Here is a 19,394-nt window from a genome sequence, read left to right as displayed (position 1 = left end):
ACCATGAAAAATCATGATTGTGTTCCAGTATACAATGCAGCGAGCTCGCCTGTGACATCACTGCTCACAGCTCAAGCGCGTGTAGATCCAGAATACTGTATTTCGATAGATGTCGTGAATTTTCACTGTTGTCAGTGTTTTGCAATGTAATTGTTATTTTAAGTGTTCCAAACCCCTGAGAGGTAGGACCACTTAATACTCTATCCATCATATGATAAGCCATGTCTTTCACTTTTAAGAGCGGCTGGAAATTGGGGTAAAATTTATTTATTTATTTTCCGAGTCTCATTTCTGAGGTGCAGCTTGCATTCAAGGTTGGCTTGCAATCGGGTAAATACGGTAACTACAGTACTTAAGCAGCTTCTAGCAGGATTTTTCAGAACTTCCGTAGGCTTTGCCTCCAAATGCAAGCATCGTGTAATACGGGCTTTAAGAACCTATGAACTCCAGCATTTACAGTATATTGGATATGATCGATCACCTTCCACATTGATTTCTTGTTACATGCACGAGCAAGCTTGAACTTAGCTGAATGCAGCTGAACACTAACAATGTACAGCGTGCTACCACTCACACCACTTTGCATGCATGCACACAGCCGAGCTCTGTCCGAGTCTGTACATTTGTACCAGCATTACAGTATAGTGTCAGTTTATGCAAGTTTGCATCAGTTCATGTATTATTGTATATTGCTTGGAGAATCCAGCTGCATATCAGTTCGCTCACTCGAATTCATTGTTGTAGTGAAGTTGACTATGGCAGCAAAAAGAAAAACTCTATCTGTTGCGGAGAAAGTGAACTTGATTTGGGAAGTGGAGAGAAACGAGAGAAACGCAAATGTGCCTGTAAGTGAAATGGCTCGAGCTGTGGGACTTGCACAGTCTTCATTGTCAGGAATATTGAAGATTAAGGAGAAGATTCTGGATCAAAAAACACAGTGTGCTTCAAAAGCAAAGCAGAGAAAAAAATGTTGAAAAGTCACCGTACGAAGAAATGGAATCGAAGCTAATGGAGTGGTTCAATGGAGCATGTGCTGAAAATTTACCAATCGATGGGGCATTGATGAAAATGAAAGCATGTACGATATCAGGGAAACTTGGGCTAACAGAATTCAATACTTCGAATGGTTGGCTGGTTAGGTTCAAAAAACGCCATGGGATAACTTGCAGGGCAGTATGTGGAGAGAGTGCTGCAGTTAGTGATTAAAGTGTTGAACACTGGAAAGAAGAGGTGCTGCCATCCCTCTTGAAAGGTTTCGAATCTCAGGATGTGTACAATGTGGATGAAACAGGCCTGTTTTACTAACTCATCCCCTCTAAAACCTTAAGTGTTAAAGGAGAAGCATGCCATGGAGGAAGAATGAGCGAGCGGAGAATTACTGTTCTCTTATGCAGCAACGCAGATGGCAGTGACACGCTGGATCCCATAGTAATTGAGAAGTTCAACAAACGAAGCAGTGAAAAAAGCATGCCAAAGTCAGAAGAACGCAAAATCCCCAAGACGGGCTAAGTTTCACAGATGCTCAAAATTTAGTGTGTATGTCAATGTGAGATGCTTTTAACAGTTTCCACAAAGAAATATTGTCTCAAATTATGGTAGAACACCCAAAGAGATTCTGGTCGTATGTAAAGTACACCAGTGACAAAAAACAGCCAATACTGTCACTGCACGATAGCGATGGAAATGTTACCGATGATGGTGCCACTAAAGTGGAGTTACTAAATACAGTTTTCCGTAATTCCTTCACAAAAGAAGACAAAGTAAATATTCCAGAATTCGAAACCACAACAGCTGTTAGCATGAGTGACATAAAAGTAGATATCTTAGCTGTTGCGATACAACCCAAATCACTTAAGAAAGGCAAGTCTTCCAGCCCAGATGGTATAACAATCAGGCGCCTTTCAGAGTATGCAGACACAATAGCGCCTTTCTTAGCAGTCATATACAACAGCTTACTTGAGGTAAGGTCTGTTCCTAAAGACTGGAAGGTAGCACAGGTCACACCAATATTCAAGAAAGGAAATAGGAGTAACCCATTGGATTACAGACCTATATCACTGACCTCAATTTGCAGTAGGATATTTGAGCATATACTGTACTCGAACATTATGAATTACCTTGAAGAAAATGACTCATTGATACATAACCAACATAGATTCAAAAAATATTGTTCTTGTGCAACACAACTAGCTCTTTATTCCCATGAAGTAATGAGTGCTGTTGACAAGGGATCTCAGATCGATTCCATATTCCTAGATTTCTAGAAGACTTTTGATACCGTTCCTCACAAGCGACTATTAATTAAATTGCATGCATATGGAGTATCCTCTCAGTTGTGTGACTGAATTCATGATTTCTTCTCAGAGAGGTCACAGTTCATAGTGATAGATGGTAAATCATCGAGTAGAACAGAAGTGATATCTGGCGTTCTACAAGGTAGTGTCATAGGCTCTCTGCTGTTCCTATTTATATAAATGATCTAGATGATAATATGAGCAGCCTCCTTAGATTGTTTGCAGATGATGCTGTAATTTACTGTGTAGTGAAATCATCAGACGATCAATTCCGATTGCAAAATGATCTAGAGAGAATTTCTGTATGGTGCGAAAAGTGGCAATTAGCACTAAACAAAGAAAAGTGCGATGTCATCCACATGGGTACTAAAAGAAATCCAATAAATTTTGAGTATATGATAAATCACACAAATCTAAAGGCTGTCAATTTGACTAAATACCTAGGAATTACAATTACGATCAACTTAAATTGGAAAGACCTCATAGATAATATTGTGGGGAAGGCAAAACAAAGACTGTGCTTTGTTGGCAGAACACTTAACGATGCAACAAACCCACTAAAGAGACACCCTAGATTACACTTGTCTGTCCTCTGCTGGAATATTGCTGCATGCTATGGATCCTTACCAGGTAGTATTGATGGAGGACATTGAAAAAGTGCAAAGAAGGGCAGCTTGTTTTGTGTTATCACGCAATAGGGGTGAGAGTGTCACTGATATGATACACGAGTTGGGGTGGCAGTCACTGAAACAAAGGTGGTTTTCTTCGCGGCAAAATGCGAAAATATTTTTTTGACAGCCACCCAAGTAGGGAGAAATGATCATCATAATAAAATAAGAGAAATCAAAGCTCGAACGGAAAGATTTAGGTGTTCCTTTATCCCACGCACCATTCGAGAGTGGAATGGTGGAGAAGTAATATGAAAATGGATTTAGGGATTATTCATAGCCTGAAAAGCAAGTATCGGAAAGCTCTTGTCCTTAAGGCACTTGCCATTATTGATAGGAATGAAGTGCTTAAATTGAACATCCTGCAAGCAATGCATATGCCCACAGGAGCTTGGAAAATGGTAACTAAGGAAACCATCTCAAATTACTTTCATAAGGCTGGATTTAATGAAATGAGCACTCATGACAAAGATGGTGATGAGGCAGTAGGGGACATATATGGTTGAGTGAGGGTATCTATTCAGTGAAGCTATTGCCAGCATAGACATTGTCCGGAGATTTGTCACAGCATTTAAAGTGGACAACCCTGTTACAGACAGAGTAAATCAATTGGAGATGGACATTTTGAACTTAAAATCCGACAGTGCTAAAAAGCAGACTACCAGTTTTGATTACAGGATTTTTTAAAAATGAGGCTCTGTAAAAGTTGTGCAAATATGTGTTTTATATAGGAAAAGCAACTCGATTTATTACATTACTATAATTGTGTAAGTATTTTGTGGATGTTTTAATTTTGTAGTGTGCTGGAAAACTATGGTCTCTGACTACTGTATTAGTGCTACAAAAAAAGTTGTCATTACAGTATAGTGTGTAGGGTAGGTATCTCCTTGTACCATTGTTGTTATTGTGTAAATTATGCGTGTTGGTGGAATTCATGTCAATACAGGCAAAGAGTTCTGAAAAAGGTTTGATTTCTATTGAAACTTTAATTTAAGGTAAACCCCCATTTAAGGTTAACAAATTCTGGTCCCTACAAAAACATTAAATAGGGGTTCTACTGTATTTAAATGTAGTTCATGTTCCTCGAGAGAGGAAGAAAAAATTAACAAGTCATCCAAGTATGCATATGCAAAGTCCAGTTTTCCAACCAACAAATTGATGAACCGTTGCCATGTCTGTGCAGCATTTTTAAGGCCGAACAGCATAAACAAATACTCGAACGAGCCAAACGGAGTGATGATAGTGGTTTTTCCTGCATCCTCTGGTGCCATTGGCAGTTGGTGGTATGCGTTGTGGCAGTCGATTACACTGAAAATTTGTGTCCCGTGAGTTGGGAAGCAAAGTCTTGTATATTTGGGATGGAATGATTATCTAGAATTGTTCTGGTGTTAAGTGCCCGATAAGTCACCGCAGAGGCGGAAAGTGTCATCTTTCTTGGGCACCAAATGAATGGGTGATGATCAACTACTAGAAGAAGGGCGAATAGTCTTACTGTCTAAAAGTTCCTGAATAGATTAAGTTTTTCCAGGTTTAAACGCCTAGCCTTTGCGTGTACTGGTGTACCTTCTATGGTATTGATTCTATGGACAGTACCATTGTTGATCGCGAACAGCGATGGGGATGATGGACCCGCACCCGATGCAGTATGACTAAACTTTAATGCACACACTTGTGTGTCCCAGGCTGGCAGGACAGCAGCAGCGGCAGTGATCCACTGGTAGTCCGTGTCGTGGAGCTCGGTGGGATACTTGGTAGTGTCATGGGCACAGCTTCTGTCCAGCAGTAGAAACGTCATGCAGAGTCAGCAGTGGGTGCGAGGAAGTTATGCTTACACTATGGGAATTCCTGACTTTTAGTTATGGCATTCATATTGATTATTAAAATTTGGATATTAAAAATTATACAGTTCTTAATTATGGCAATTACATATTTGTTATTAGTGTCATTGGGTTCAGAAAATTTAGCCCATCAGTAGTATGTTAACATATTCCAGAAATTTATAGTGATTTGGTCATAATATGAGTTGAAAGTTTGGGCTGGTTGAAATCATTAATTAATTATATCTCCTGAATTAATTAGATTTGAGCTAAAATAAACAAGTCTTTGAAATGAGCAAAAGTTGGACCACAGTTTAGAGATAATCTACTTTTCTGAATCTATGTATTAGCTCACTAAATTTTTATTGACACCTTCTAGATGAAAACTTTGAAACACAATAACTTTTGAAATACATCATTTCAAGTAAAACTAATTAATACAAAACATTCAGAACAGCTAATTGTGTGATTTGAATAAATAGGTTTCACTTTATTTTGCCAGCTGCACACTTGCACATACAATCAAAGCTTATGATATTGATGTTAACAGTTTAGCAAGAACAAAGGAAGGGTACAGTGTACTAATTTAAACAAGGTATCACTGCTAACTAACAGATGTAACAGTTGCCATATTGCATGTGTCTCAGTATATCTAGTTCTTCCTTCGTGGTCCTCACAGAAGATAGAAGTTTATAGAAAGTAACATGTTTCTGGGCAAATATTGGAATACGGGTTCTACAAGTTTTGAGAGTAAGTCTTTACATGATTGACTGCACTTATCTTGTAGCATCTCCCATTGGAGCTTATTAAACATTTCTGTGATACTTAAATGCTGACTAGACATACCTCTGTCTGATGAAGTGTGTAGTATTTACTTGGAAAAAAAAATAAATAAACTCTGTGATCAGCTCCTTAAGTCCATGACGTCGACTGACCATCATGTCACCATCCTCTGCCAAGTGGTGTTATGCACATGCACTCTGCTTTTCCGGCCATTGTCGACTTTACAGATCTTAGAGAGCCTACTTCTCATTCAAACAGATCCTGAATTGGCATCATGAGGCTGAGTGTACCCCAGTCCAGTCATCCACTAAAGAAAAATCTACCAGGAATTGAAGCCAGGTCATCAGCATGACAGTCAGGCACACTGATCATTTGGTTATGGAGGTGGACACTTTTTATTTGAAACTTCTGTATTTCCTCCTTTAATTCTACTTGGTAAGTGTCTCCTACCAAAGAAAAATATCCACAAAGTGTTGAAATTAAATGTTGAGTGGCGATGCCCTCCCGGTGGGCAGACCTGATCGCCTGTTGCAAGTCTTTTGAGGTGATGACACTTCGGTGACTTATGCATCGATGAGGATGAAATGATGATGATGGAGACAACACAAACACCCAGTCCCTGAGCGGAGAAAATCTCCAACCCAGCTGGGAATCGAATCCGGACACCCACGCATGACAAGCGGGCATGCTGTCCACTCACCTACAGTGGCAGACCACAAAGGGTTTGAATGAGCGGTTTGAAAGTGGTCTCATTTGTGTATAAATTACACTTTCCCAGTATTCTTCCAACACATCTCTGTCTAGCATCAACCTTTCCCATTGCTAGATCATGTTGTCATTCCACTATAAATTGTTCCAGACATTTCCAGATACTTGACATTTGTACTGATTCCCATAGTTGATCTCTTATAAAGTAATGTAGAGATGTCATCTTGTCTATTTATGTGTGCTAGATTAGATTTATAAACATTGAAAATCAAATGTCAGGTTTTGTGTCTGCACTTCAGTGGAATTGTTCTCCCTTCCTTACTGATACACTTCAGTGAGATGTTGGTGATTTGGGCCTAAGTCATCACTCCACTATCTAGATATGTGTAGTAGACTGAGCAGTGCTTGAAATGAAGCCAGCAGCGTTGATGCTCTGCAAGATTAATTATATGCTCTACACCCAACTAACTCTATTTGAAACTGTAATAGCATCCCCTAATGGATGGCTCACATAACAAACATTATCCACTAAGCAAACAATGCTTACATTAAAAAATCCTCAGCCTGTCAACAAAGACCAGTGGTACCCTGGAAAAGAAGTATTGCTCTGCAGACAGCCATTTGCACTATCTTTGATCAACTGCCAATCACATACAGAAAGCCTTGTAGCCATTTTGAGTGATGAGAGGCAAATGCTACTGCATTATCATGAACAAAAGGAGACCGAGGCATGAATTACTAAATACTCTAACTGATTCCATGATGTCCCATGTAGTGCGGGGGGTTTTTCAGTGAGGTGAGAAGTGCCTAGTTATTAGATTAATGTTTAAAAGTTTCCAGGCTTGATGATATGTATCCCAGACAATCATAAGTTACCACCACTGTCATCCAGGATCCACCCTTATATTGCCAAGAATCTATTGCCAAGAGGAATAATTTGTTTTTCCCCCAACAAAAAAGAAATAGACAACCGTCTATTCTGCATGTGGGAGCAGGACTTGTGATTGTCTGTGGCTTATTACATGGTGCCTGGTCATGATAAGGTTTGTTACACCATGTTACAGTATCTCTCGGATTACAGAAAAGAAATTCTCTGCATCCTGTTTGATTACATGTGGAAAACAAGATGGTTCTCTGATTCATGGGGTCAAGCTGTTGTATGAGGTGCATTCAAGTTCTAAGGCCTCCATTTTTTTTCTCCGGACTGGAAAGAGATAGAAACATGTGCATTGTTTTAAAATGAGGCCGCGTTCATTGTCAATACATCCCAGAGATGGCAGCACCATACGGTGGATGGAATTTTACCACCAGCGGCAAGAATGAGAACTGTTTTAAATACTTAAAATGGCGACGTTTTCCTTACTTGAACAGCGTGCAATCATTCGTTCTCTGAATTTGCGTGGTGTGAAACCAATTGAAATTCGTCGACAGTTGAAGGAGACATGTGGTGATGGAGTTATGGATGTGTCGAAAGTGCGTTCGTGGGTGCGACAGTTTAATGAAGGCAGAACATCGTGTGACAACAAACCGAAACAACCTCGGGCTTGCACAAGCCGGTCTGACGACATGATCGAGAAAGTGGAGAGAATTGTTTTGGGGGATCGCCGAATGACTGTTGAACAGATCGCCTCCAGAGTTGGCATTTCTGTGGGTTCTGTGCACGAATCCTGCATGACGACCTGAAAATGCGAAAAGTGTCATCCAGGTGGGTGCCACGAATGCTGACGGACAACCACATGGCTGCCCGTGTGGCATGTTGCCAAGCAATGTTGACGCGCAACGACAGCATGAGGGGGACTTTCTTTTTGTCGGTTGTGACAATGGATGAGATGTGGATGCCATTTTTCAATCCAGAAACAAAGCGCCAGTCAGCTCAATGGAAGCACACAAATTCACCGCCACCAAAAAAATTTCGGGTAACCGCCAGTGCTGAAAAAATGATGGTGTCCATGTTCTGGAACAGCGAGGGCGTAATCCTTACACATTGCATTCCAAAGGGCACTACGGTAACAGGTGCATCCTACGAAAATGTTTTGAAGAACAAATTCCTTCCTGCGCTTCAACAAAAACGTTCGGGAAGGGCTGCGCGTGTGCTGTTTCACCAAGACAACGCACTCACACACCGAGCTAATGTTAGGCAACAGTTTCTTCGTGATAACAACTTTGAAGTGATTCCTCATGCTCCCTACTCACCTGACCTGGCTCCTAGTGACTTTTGGCTTTTTCCAACAATGAAAGACACTCTCCGTGGCCGCACATTCACCAGCAGTGCTGCTATTGCCTCAGCGATTTTCCAGTGGTCAAAACAGACTCCTAAAGAAGCCTTCGCCGCTGCCATGGAATCATGGCATCAGCATTGTGAAAAATGTGTATGTCTACAGGGCGATTACGTCGAGAAGTAACGCCAGTTTCATCGATTTCGGGTGAGTAGTTAATTAGAAAAAAAATCGGAGGCCTTGGAACTTGAATGCACCTCGTAAACCCTTCCCATGAAAACCAGAGAAGGTCCATATTTGCTCAAGTGAATATCATAGTTTTCCTCTCATAACCTGTAGAGAATGACCCTTTAGCGAATGGAAAACCATGGACTGAGTTTTCAAATCCAGACAACTCTTCAGTCACTTCAGAGGATACCATTCCACTATTGATAACTTGACCCTACTGGAGGTGACAACACAAAAGAATTTCCTAAGCAAGCAACAATTCATAACCAACTTTTTCAACATTGATAAGGCTTATAATATTGTTTGCAGTACATCATCTTGAGACAGGTCCATCAGTGTGCTCTCTGCAGATGTCAACCCTTGTTTATAAGACTTATTATCTTGACAATATGCCCAATACTGAGTTGGGGAAGCCCTATCAGACTAATATGAACAGGAGAATTGCGCCCTCCAAGGCAGCATCGTAAATATTATCGTTATTGCTGTACATCAGTACATTAATTTCCATAATAAGGAAGCCAAAAGAATTCCTTTTGTGTGTCCTCCATCCCTTCCATATCAATAAATATGTTGAAACCAACACTAAATAGGTTGGAAAAGTAGACTTCACATATATACTTGAAGTTCTGAGCAGAGAAGACAGGCCTTCAACCATTTACAGCACACATTTAATTTGCATCTGGTCAACTTAGTACATTAATGACATATCATCTGTTACATTGCTGGATGTTGAGTTTGTTTTGTTTGAAGATGGTACAAACATTGCAATAAAGAGTAAGTCAAGTGTAGATTTATAAATGGCTATTAATCAAATTTTCACTGGCACTAATAAATGGTTTAAAGCTAATTCACTGTCATTGACTTTGAAAAGACCCTCTAAATGCAATTCAGAGCCTATAAGAGATTTTCTCCCAGAGTGCACATAACATATGAAGACATGCAGATAGAAGAGGTTGACAGTGTTAAATTTCCGGTATTACAACTCGATAATAAATTCAGTTGGGACGGGCATACCACAGATTTGCTGAAGCATCTAAACACGTCTGTAGATGATACAAGTATAAAAAACTAGCATACTTTGCTTACTTTCATTCTGTTATATCATATGAGATCATATTCTGGAGTAACTCATCAAACTGAGCAAAACATTTTAGACCACAAAAGTGTAAATTCAAGAACATCATGCAAAATCTGTTCAAGGAACAGTGTATTCTAACCACATTTCTCAGTATATTTATGTTGTGACAGTGCCACGAGATTTAAAAGTGCCACTATGTCAGTACGCGAACACGGCGATAGAGGCACTCCACAGCTCGGCCGAGCGCAGGAGCGCCACCAGGCTATGAACGGCTCCGGCCGCATGTCACGGCACGGCAGTCGAATGACAGATACGGAGTTAATAACATGTAACCCGCTATTGTTTCTACTTTTGTATATCCACGCAATTTATTAGTGATTAAAGGTTATAACACTTTTTGGCGACAAGGTCGGATTTTTTTTTCCTGCGTTGTGGAATTGTGTGTTCATGTCGGGGCAGACATGGAACAGCTTATGCAAGCGCTCATTGAACAACAAACATAGCTGACGGCTGCTATTCAGGCGTTGTCGACATCGCTTACTCATCGTCTGTCTTCCTCTTCTCCGCCTCCGTTCCCTCCTTACGACGAGGCCGCTGAAGACTGGGAGGATTATGAGAAGCGTTTGCGGCAACACTTCTTGGCTTTCGGCGTTGTCGACGCTCCTATGTGTAAGTCATTATTTCTATCTTGGATTTCCCCATGGATCTATCAGCTGCTATCTCAGTTAGCCCCTCTGCGGGAACCTGCCTCTCTGTCCTTCCAAGAAATGTGTGAATTATTGTCTAACTATTACCGGAAAAACACCCACGTCATTGCCGCCCACGTGGCATTCTACCGGTGTCGTAAACAGCCCCATCAATCTTACCGGGCTTGGGCGGCGGAACTACACGTTCTGAGTAGGAAATGTCAGTTTGTCACGGACACTCATCATGAGTCTTATGCTGATTCAATGGTTCGGGACGCTATTCTACGGCTTGCTCCTGATAAAGAAGTTCAGCAACATGCCTTACAACTGCCAAACCCGTCGTTGTCGGAAGTTCTCAGCATCGCTCAATCTTTTGAAGTGTCTCATGCTGCTGGTGCGCAAATAGACGCGTGGTGTGATGTGGGCGCTGTCCAGACCACTTTCGACGCGGACAATTTGCCTGTTTCACAGGGGAACGACAATGTGGCAGCGGTTCACTCGTGTCAACAACGTCGCGTTGGGCCACCACGCTCGCAGCGAAAACAGCAACCACAGAAGCAGGTTCGTTCCGCACTTCCTTCTTGTCCACGTTGTTTCGTACAGCATGACAGGGCCGCGTGTCCAAAACGTTGGGCCACGTGTAATTCATGTAGGAAAAAAGGCCACATTGCTTCTGTGTGTCAGTCCCCTAAAGTTCCTGTCGACGAGGACGAGGCATCGGACATGGATGTTAACTGTGTGCTTTCTCAAACAAATAAGTTGTTTGTTACTGTTCGTGTTCTGGATAAAGACATTTGCATGCAAGTGGACACTGGCTCTGCAGTAACTCTCATTAATTCTCACACGTATTTGGAGTTGGGCTCCCCTCCCTTGTCTCCCGTTACGCGAAATCTGCGAACTTATAATAAGCAGAAAATTCCTATCGTTGGCCAGTTTGATGCTTCCACTGCCTACAAGTCTGTTGTTAGGCCCCTCACGTTTTATGTGGTGGATCATGCGGGCAAGGAAAACCTGTTCAGTTATGATGCTTTCCAGTTGTTTGGGTTCTCCATTGATGATGATGTGCACCTCATATCTGAGGGTATTCCGTATCAACAGCTGGATGGATTGTGTTCTGAATTCTCGTCCGTGTTCTCTGCTGGTCTGGGTCGGGCCCAGGATTTTGAAGCCCACATTACTCTTAAACCTACAGCTCGCCCTAAGTTTTTCCGGGCACGCCCTATTCCGATGGCGTTGCGTGCGCCTGTCAAGGCTGAGATAGACAGGTTAACAGCTTCAGGGATTCTCCTTCCTGTTACCTCCAGCGAATGGGCATCGCCAATCGTGGTGGTTTCTAAACCAAACGGGAGTCTGCGATTGTGCGGTGATTTTAAAGCCACTGTCAATGCTCAGAGCCTCATTGACACTTATCCTCTTCCCCGTCCTGAGGAGTTATTTACCAAGCTCGCTGGGGGCCCGTTCTTTTCCAAACTTGACTTATCGGAGGCGCACCATCAGTTGCCGTTGGATGCGTCTTCCAAGGAATTTCTCGTCATCAACACTCCTTGTGGATTGTATCAGTACCAGCGGTTACCATTTGGCATCACTAGCGCGCCGGCCATTTTTCAGCGGTTTTTAGAACAGCTCACGGTTTCTGTTCCCGGCTGCATAAACTATCTGGATGACATTGTTGTCACGGGGGCCTCCACTGAGGAGCACCTTCGCAACTTGCGTTCACTGTTTCAGGTTCTGCATTCGGCTGGGTTGAAGTGCAATCTGGACAAGTCACAGTTCTTCCAACCCTCCATTGTTTATCTTGGTTTCCACTTGTCCCGTGAGGGTATACGTCCTTTACGACAGCACGTTGCAGCCATTACCCCTCTACCCCGACCATCTACGGTCAAGGAACTTCAGGCGTTTCTAGGCAAGATTGCCTATTATCACAAATTCAGTCCCTCTGCGGCGGCGGTGGCTCATCCTCTGCATCAGCTGTTACGCAAAAACGTTCCTTTCTGCTGGTCCGACGAGTGTGAGGAGACTTTTGTCCATCTGAAGGCTCATTTGCAGTCGGCACCTTGTCTTGCCACATTCCATCCGGGTCAGCACTTGGTTCTTGCGACTGACGCGTCACAGTATGGCCTAGGGGCTGTTCTCGCCCATCGGTATGAGGATGGGTCGGAATGACCCATCGCCTACGCTTCCAAGACCCTCAACGATGCCCAACGGCATTACTCTCAAATCGAAAAGGAGGCGCTCGCTATCATTTATGCTCTAAAAAAGTTCAGCGTTTTTTTTTTTTTGTATGGTTCTAAGTTTCACCTCATCACCGACCACAAGCCGCTGGTCTCTCTGTTCAGCCCCTCGGCGTCGCTTCCAGATAAGGCAGCTCACCGCCTGCAACGTTGGGCCTTATACTTGACTCGTTTTCACTATGAGATTCACTATCGCCCCACAGCCCAGCACGCCAACGCTGACGCGTTGTCGCGTTTGCCGATGGGCCCCGACCTGGTTTTCGATCGAGATGAACTACTCTGTTTCCACATTGATGAGGAAGAACGTCGTGCGGTCAAGGGTTTTCCACTTACAGGTTCGCAGGTTGCGTCGGCTACTGCGCGGGACCCGGTCCTGCGTCAGGTGATCGGTTTTGTTCAATGGGGTTGGCCGGACAGGACCAAGGGCCAGGCATCGGATCCCCTTCGCGACTACTACCATGCCTTGCGCCTTCGTCTGTCTGTTCGTGATGGTGTTGTTCTTCTGGCCACGGATGGCGCATCTCCACGGATCGTGGTGCCAGCCTCTCTTCGCAAAGATGTTCTCAAACTATTGCATGCAGGCCATTGGGGGATTTCTCGGACTAAGTCCCTGGCCCGCAGGCACGTTTATTGGCCCGGTATTGATTCGGACATAACCCACATGGTCGCTGCGTGTGGTCAGTGTGCTCAACAACTGGCTGCACCTCGTACTATGCCCTCTCCGTGGCCTGATCCGGCGCAGCCGTGGGAACGGGTGCACGCTGACTTTGCCGGCCCATTCCTCGGCACTTACATTGGCTACTGTTGATTGATGCCTTCTCGAATTTTCCGTTTGTTGTTCGATGTCCGTCGCCCACCACTGCGGCGACGACGCTGGCTTTGTCCAAAATCTTTGCGCTAGAAGGTCTTCCATCCACAATTGTCATGGACAATGGCCCTCAGTTCTCTTCGCAGGCCTTCCATGATTTTTGTACTGGACAAGGGATTCATCATGTTACAGCATCGCCCTTCCATCTGCAATCGAATTGGGAGGTCGAGCGCCTTGTCCGCACTTTCAAAAGCCAGATGAAAAAATTCCTTAGTGATTTTTCCACAGATGACGCTCTGTTGCAATTTCTGAGTTCTTATCGCTTCACGCCTCTGGGTGATCGCAGCCCTGCTGAACTATTGCATGGCCACTAACCGCGCACTCTACTGCACCTGCTTCATCCAGTCAGGCCTTGTACTGTGTCCCCTAGTGCGGGAAAATTCTCGGTGGGCGCCGACGTGTGGGCACGGGGGTATGGATCTCGCCCTAACTGGATTCCAGGGGTGGTCCAGGCTCTTCGCGGCCGCCGGCTTTGTGAACTATGTACGGACGATGGCATGGTTGTTTGCCATTACGACCAGATGCGCCCACGAGTGGTGGCCACGCCGGTGCCACCGCCCCTTCTTTCGCCTCCACCAGCCCGAGAAGCCAGTCCTGTCGCTGCTGCCAAACTTCCGTGCGTGTTGCTGCAGCTGACGTCGCTCCCACTTCTGAGTACGCCGGAACCGGCCCCAGTCGCGACGCCGCCTTCTCCGGGACCCATCTCGCTGAAGCACACCCCCAGGTCCACGACACCTACGGATGCTGCTCCGGAGTTTTCACCCATCATCTCATCCAGGAGGCTCGTTCCACGCGCAATCTTCCGTCCTGGACATTTTCGACCATATTCTCGTGTTTCTCCGCGGGATCTTCTCGGGGCCTCCTAAGAGGCCATGGATGTCTCCGCACTATCCGTGTCTCCAAGGAAGTGAGTGTTTTTTTTCAAGAGGGGAAAAGTGTTGTGACAGTGCCACGAGATTTAAAAGTGCCGCTACGTCAGTACGCGAACACGGCGATAGAGGCGCTCCACAGCTCGGCCGAGCGCGGGAGCGCCACCTGGCTATGAACGGCTCCAGCCGCATGTCACGGCACGGCAGTCGAATGACAGATATGGAGTTAATAACATGTAACCCGCTATTGTTTCTACTTTTGTATATCCACACAATTTATTAGTGATTAAAGGTTATAACAATTTATTCTTTAATGAAATTTGCTGCAAATAATATGTCCCTATTTCCAACCAATAGCACAATATGTAGCAGCAATACTAGGAATAAGAACAATCTACATAAAGACGTAAAATCACTTACCTTGGTCCACAAAGGGGCCTAATATTCAGGAACATGCATTTTTCAATAAACTGTTGGCAACCACTAAAAACGTGGGTTTCAGATAAAACACAGTTGAAACAGAGTTTGAAAGACTTTCTGGTAGGCAACTACTTCTACTCTATAGATGAATAACTTAACGGGGACTATTAGACCAGCTTAAGTAAAACTGTCTGTTAGATTTCAGTTTTGACAGTACATAAGGTCACAACAGTCAAGATTAGCTGTTTTGTGTATGATAAACTTGTTGAAAGTGCCTAAGTGTGTTTCATTTTAACAGTGTATTTATTAATTCTGTAAATATTAGCAGTTCCAGTTTGTCATAATGTATTCACATATCTTGACTGTCTCGTGACAAATGATCAGGGAAGTGAGTATTCTATTTAATCTATTCAAATGTTCTATGTTATACTTTGACATGTTCCACTCTCAAGAGAATCATATAATTTTTGAGTCTATGGAACAGAAACTGAATGTAAACTAATCTAAGGATTTTGTGTAGCTCCATTTGGATGAAGAGTACCAGATTATGAATCAGCAAGGCCTAAATCACTGAAGATTGAAGAAGTGATCCACCATAAGAAGATACATCTAATCAAGTTACCTGCAGGACCAGCCCTTTGCCAGTGTGTGCCCTTCAGCTGGTAACTTGCCACTACCAAATATCCGACTGATGCCAACTCCTGACCAATATTCTATCTGTTTTAGTACCCGCTCACAGAAATGACTTTTGCAAATTTCCCACAAGTGACAGAGCCAGTTGAGACCTGCACCAAAGAAAGCATTGTGGCACTTGATGTGAACTAGATTCCAGTTCTTGCTCAGAGATGGAGTCAGCTTCCAGCCTAAATTTTTGTCTCATTAGAATTATTTACCATCTTGCATAGATGGATTTATTAGACAGCGAGCTTTGGCTGATCAGTGGTTTGTGTTGATTGTGTATTCAGGCACTGCACCCCAAATAATTACATAATCTGCAGACAGAGGTATATGTGGTCTTAATGGCAATGGGGTAAATGAGATGAATATGAGCTACAAAATTCCTTATCTGCTCTGTTTGTATTAGTGTGCTATAACCATTCATTGCACATACCCAGCAGAGAAGTCTGTCCAGTTCACACAGGACACCTTTCTATGCCTTCAAGATCCAGGGAGGGTGAAGATATCATGCTGAAAACTAGGGCTTATGGGATTCAGGGCAATGAATTTGATGATAACTGGCAAGGAGGACATTGGAAGACCTACAGTGGCAAAATTTGAAGTGACTGCTGCAGAGTGGAACCACACATCATTGGGAAGATCAGGATTTAACTTCCTGCCAAAGATGAGGTTATTAGATGTAAAGCACAAACTCAAGCTGCGGGAAGAATGGATAAGGAATTCAGCCATGCCCTTTTTAAGATAAATCTGTTTAATGCCATTAATTTAATTATTTTGTTTACTGTTTTGCAATTTTATTTAGTGTTTAAGTAATACTGTAATCTATTTGATTAAAGTTATTTCAATTTTCTCAATAAAATTTTAATTCAGTATATACTAACAGAAATTAGTTACTCTCACTGTGGACAAAGTGATTTTGTTTGGTGATATACTGCAGGCAGCACAGTGTTTTTTGTGTAACTCAATATGGTTTCTGAAGCAACCCTGCATTATTTGGTAGGTGACTGTGCTAAATTATAATTTTTCAGGGTATATTTCTGACTGCCATCTCCAACAGTTTTAGCTACATTTACCATTGTACAATTCTGTTGCCTCAGATAATGCAAGAGTTCATAAACTACTATAAACACCATTAGCTCAAATTCTTGTCAAAGAAATAATTTTGCAGTAACAACATCTCTGTCTTATATTCAGTTAATAATGTATTCGATTTTTATAATTTGTCTGGATAACATTCTAACTTTTCTTTTTTTTGTACTCTGAGTACTCATGATATTGTAATCCCTTATCTAGGCAGATGTTCCAATTCCTCATAATTCAGTGTTATGAATGAGGGTTACATATCAGTCATAAGACATTGTACACATATTTGTGTGGAAGGCAGTTCAAATCCCCATCCAGTCGTCAACATTTAGTTTTTCTATGATTTCCCTAAAATGCAAGTGAATCCCAGGATGGTTCCTTTGAAAGAGCACAGCTGATTTCTTACCTTGCCTTCCTTCAATACAATTTCATACTCCATTCTTATGACCACTGATAATGTTTCATTAAACTCAAGCCTCTTTTTGTCTGTGTTGTAATAGCAGAAGCTGAACCATATTAAGAATTTCTTCTATGTTTAGTAATTAATACTAAAACCTCAGAATGAAACGCAGATGTAAACGTTCAGTGGTTCCAGTAGAGGACAGAAAGTCACAAATGAAAACTTAATAATTTTGATTACTCTTGTTATTTCTAACTTTTTCCTGTAAGTAGCCAAGAAGAAAACACCTCCATTTCAGAAATTTAATTTTTTATTTTATTTTATCAGCTCTTAAATAGGAGTTTATTTTTATTTTTATGTGACTGCAATTTTATTTGAACAACTTCTTAAAAATTGAGTTTGTTTACAATAAATATGTGTTCTCGCCTTCACAGTCTTTGTAATTTGTTCCAGTCTTTTTCATCTGTTTGCTGCCATGTGTCTTAATGCCTGTGTTACTTCAACAGCACTGCAACACTGTTCCCATAGGCAGTGTTCATGAAGCCACTGATTTTTATCTCTCTGATTTAGTGCATACAGAGGGCAGAACCCTTCGGATGCTATAAATATTTAGTGCACACTGAAGGCAGAAACAACTGATGTTAGAAATATATCACTATCTCAGTTGAAAGGACCATTCCAGGAAGTGCCAACAAACTTACCCTTTCATGAAGGGTTGACATACTATCACAAAAGATATTTTTAAAGGTCTCTTGTAGCATCTTAGTGTCATATACCACCTGTACTTATTTATATTGATGAAAGTTTCCATGACACTCATGAGCATTGTATGCAGCACTTGCAAATGACTGACTGCTCTGGTACTGATATGATCTGAAGATGTTCAGTACTTAAGTGACAGCAGCAATTTGAGTAAAAATGTGCAGTGTTAGATTAGTCTTTCATGTTCAGTAACAGTTTTTTAAGCATGAGAGCAACCTACCTATTTTGCTAAATTTTAAAAATTTCAATCTTGTGTTATTGTGTGGAAAAAAGTATCTGTTAAGATGATACTGTTTGTATCTCTGTTGTAGTTTAATTTATGAGTTCTACCCTCATTGTGGATGTTACAGAAGTGCATCTTTGTGATAATATACTCTTTTTGTTAGAATATCATACTTTCACTATTTTGGTGCATAAATTTTTATTTTAATAACTATATTTTTACCATGTGAAAACTTTGTACAAAAATATAGTTTACATTGAATTTTTTGCAAATGATTTGTATCCTGCCAACTAAAACAGAATTTCATTTTATGCATGGTGCACTTAACTTTGGCAAGGAAATTGTCTGGCAGTCAAAGTAAATTCAACAAGCAAGTAAAGGGTGCTCATCCTTTCTTAGGAAGTCAAATCATAATCTGAATACATAAATCCTAAAGTGAGACTCTAAGACACTGGGGGTGAAATAATATCTGACAAGAATGAAATTTCATAAATGACATACATTGGTGTATGATTATTCATTGACTGATAAATGTGTGATGTAAATCACATCACAAAAAAGTTAGTGCACCATATGTCTTTATCTTGCTAATAGTTAAATTGAATGATACTTTTTGGTTTGTTATCCTATAATTCTAAGTCACATCTAGTTTGTACTTCACTGAGCATAAGCTTAAAACTTACGTCATGCCTGTTTTATTGGCACCCACCCATTTAAAGTCATATTGAAATCAGCATAGAGGATAAATTTTATGCGACAAACTAGTTTACTCTTTTAAAGTGTAAGGTTCACCAAAATACATTCATGGTATTTAACTCGTGCTGTTCATCATCAAAGAGTCACCATAGTGGTGTCAAATTGAAAGACTTGCACCCGGCAAATGATCTACTCGACGGGAGGCCCTAGTCACATGACATTTACATCATCAAATAAGATTGAATCCAAAGATGGATAAGCCACTCTGAACATGTGCTGACAATGTTGGCTAATTGTCTTTTTTATGTATGAAATTTGCAAATAAATTAAGTCTTCAATATCAGACATGAATAATCTTTACTCTGTTTTGGCAGAGAACAGGAAAAAAACACAAATGCAGATATATTCTGTGACTAGCTAGTGAATGAACAGCGAAGAACTCCTACAAATAATGCTATAATTGTTATTGTTACCATAAATGCAGTGTTTTAATTCACAAAGAAAAACTTTTTGAATGGTCAGCTACCATACAATACACAGTAGAACAAACTCTCTGAATTACTTGATAATTTTCATATTAAACTTAGACACAAATTTCATGAGATGACCAACCCCCCCCCCCCCCCCCCAAAAAAAAAAAGTAACAGTCACCATGAGATGACTTTAGTGAATTTCAAATGGGTCAT

General features: G+C 41.7%; 1 protein-coding gene across 4 annotated transcripts in view; it reads left to right on the top strand.

Moving 5' to 3' along the window:
- LOC126457841 (arrestin domain-containing protein 3-like) overlaps window positions 1-19,048 on the top strand; it is a 138,498-nt gene extending 119,450 nt beyond the window's left edge. For 2 of the 4 annotated variants that reach the window (XM_050094477.1, XM_050094480.1), the window contains exon 9: window positions 17,481-19,048. The gene's annotated coding sequence lies outside the window, so the exon portion shown is untranslated. Of the gene's footprint in view, window positions 1-15,386; window positions 17,455-17,480 lie in introns of those variants that run through there. The other 2 variants (XM_050094478.1, XM_050094479.1) reach the window with 2 other exon arrangements.
- The last annotated feature ends 346 nt before the right edge of the window (window positions 19,049-19,394 follow it).

Source organism: Schistocerca serialis, chromosome 2 (assembly GCF_023864345.2).
Source record: "Schistocerca serialis cubense isolate TAMUIC-IGC-003099 chromosome 2, iqSchSeri2.2, whole genome shotgun sequence".
Classification (NCBI taxonomy): Eukaryota; Metazoa; Arthropoda; class Insecta; order Orthoptera; family Acrididae; genus Schistocerca; species Schistocerca serialis.
Note: the sequence above shows the minus strand (reverse complement) of the source record. Positions and strands in the feature narration are given on the sequence as shown.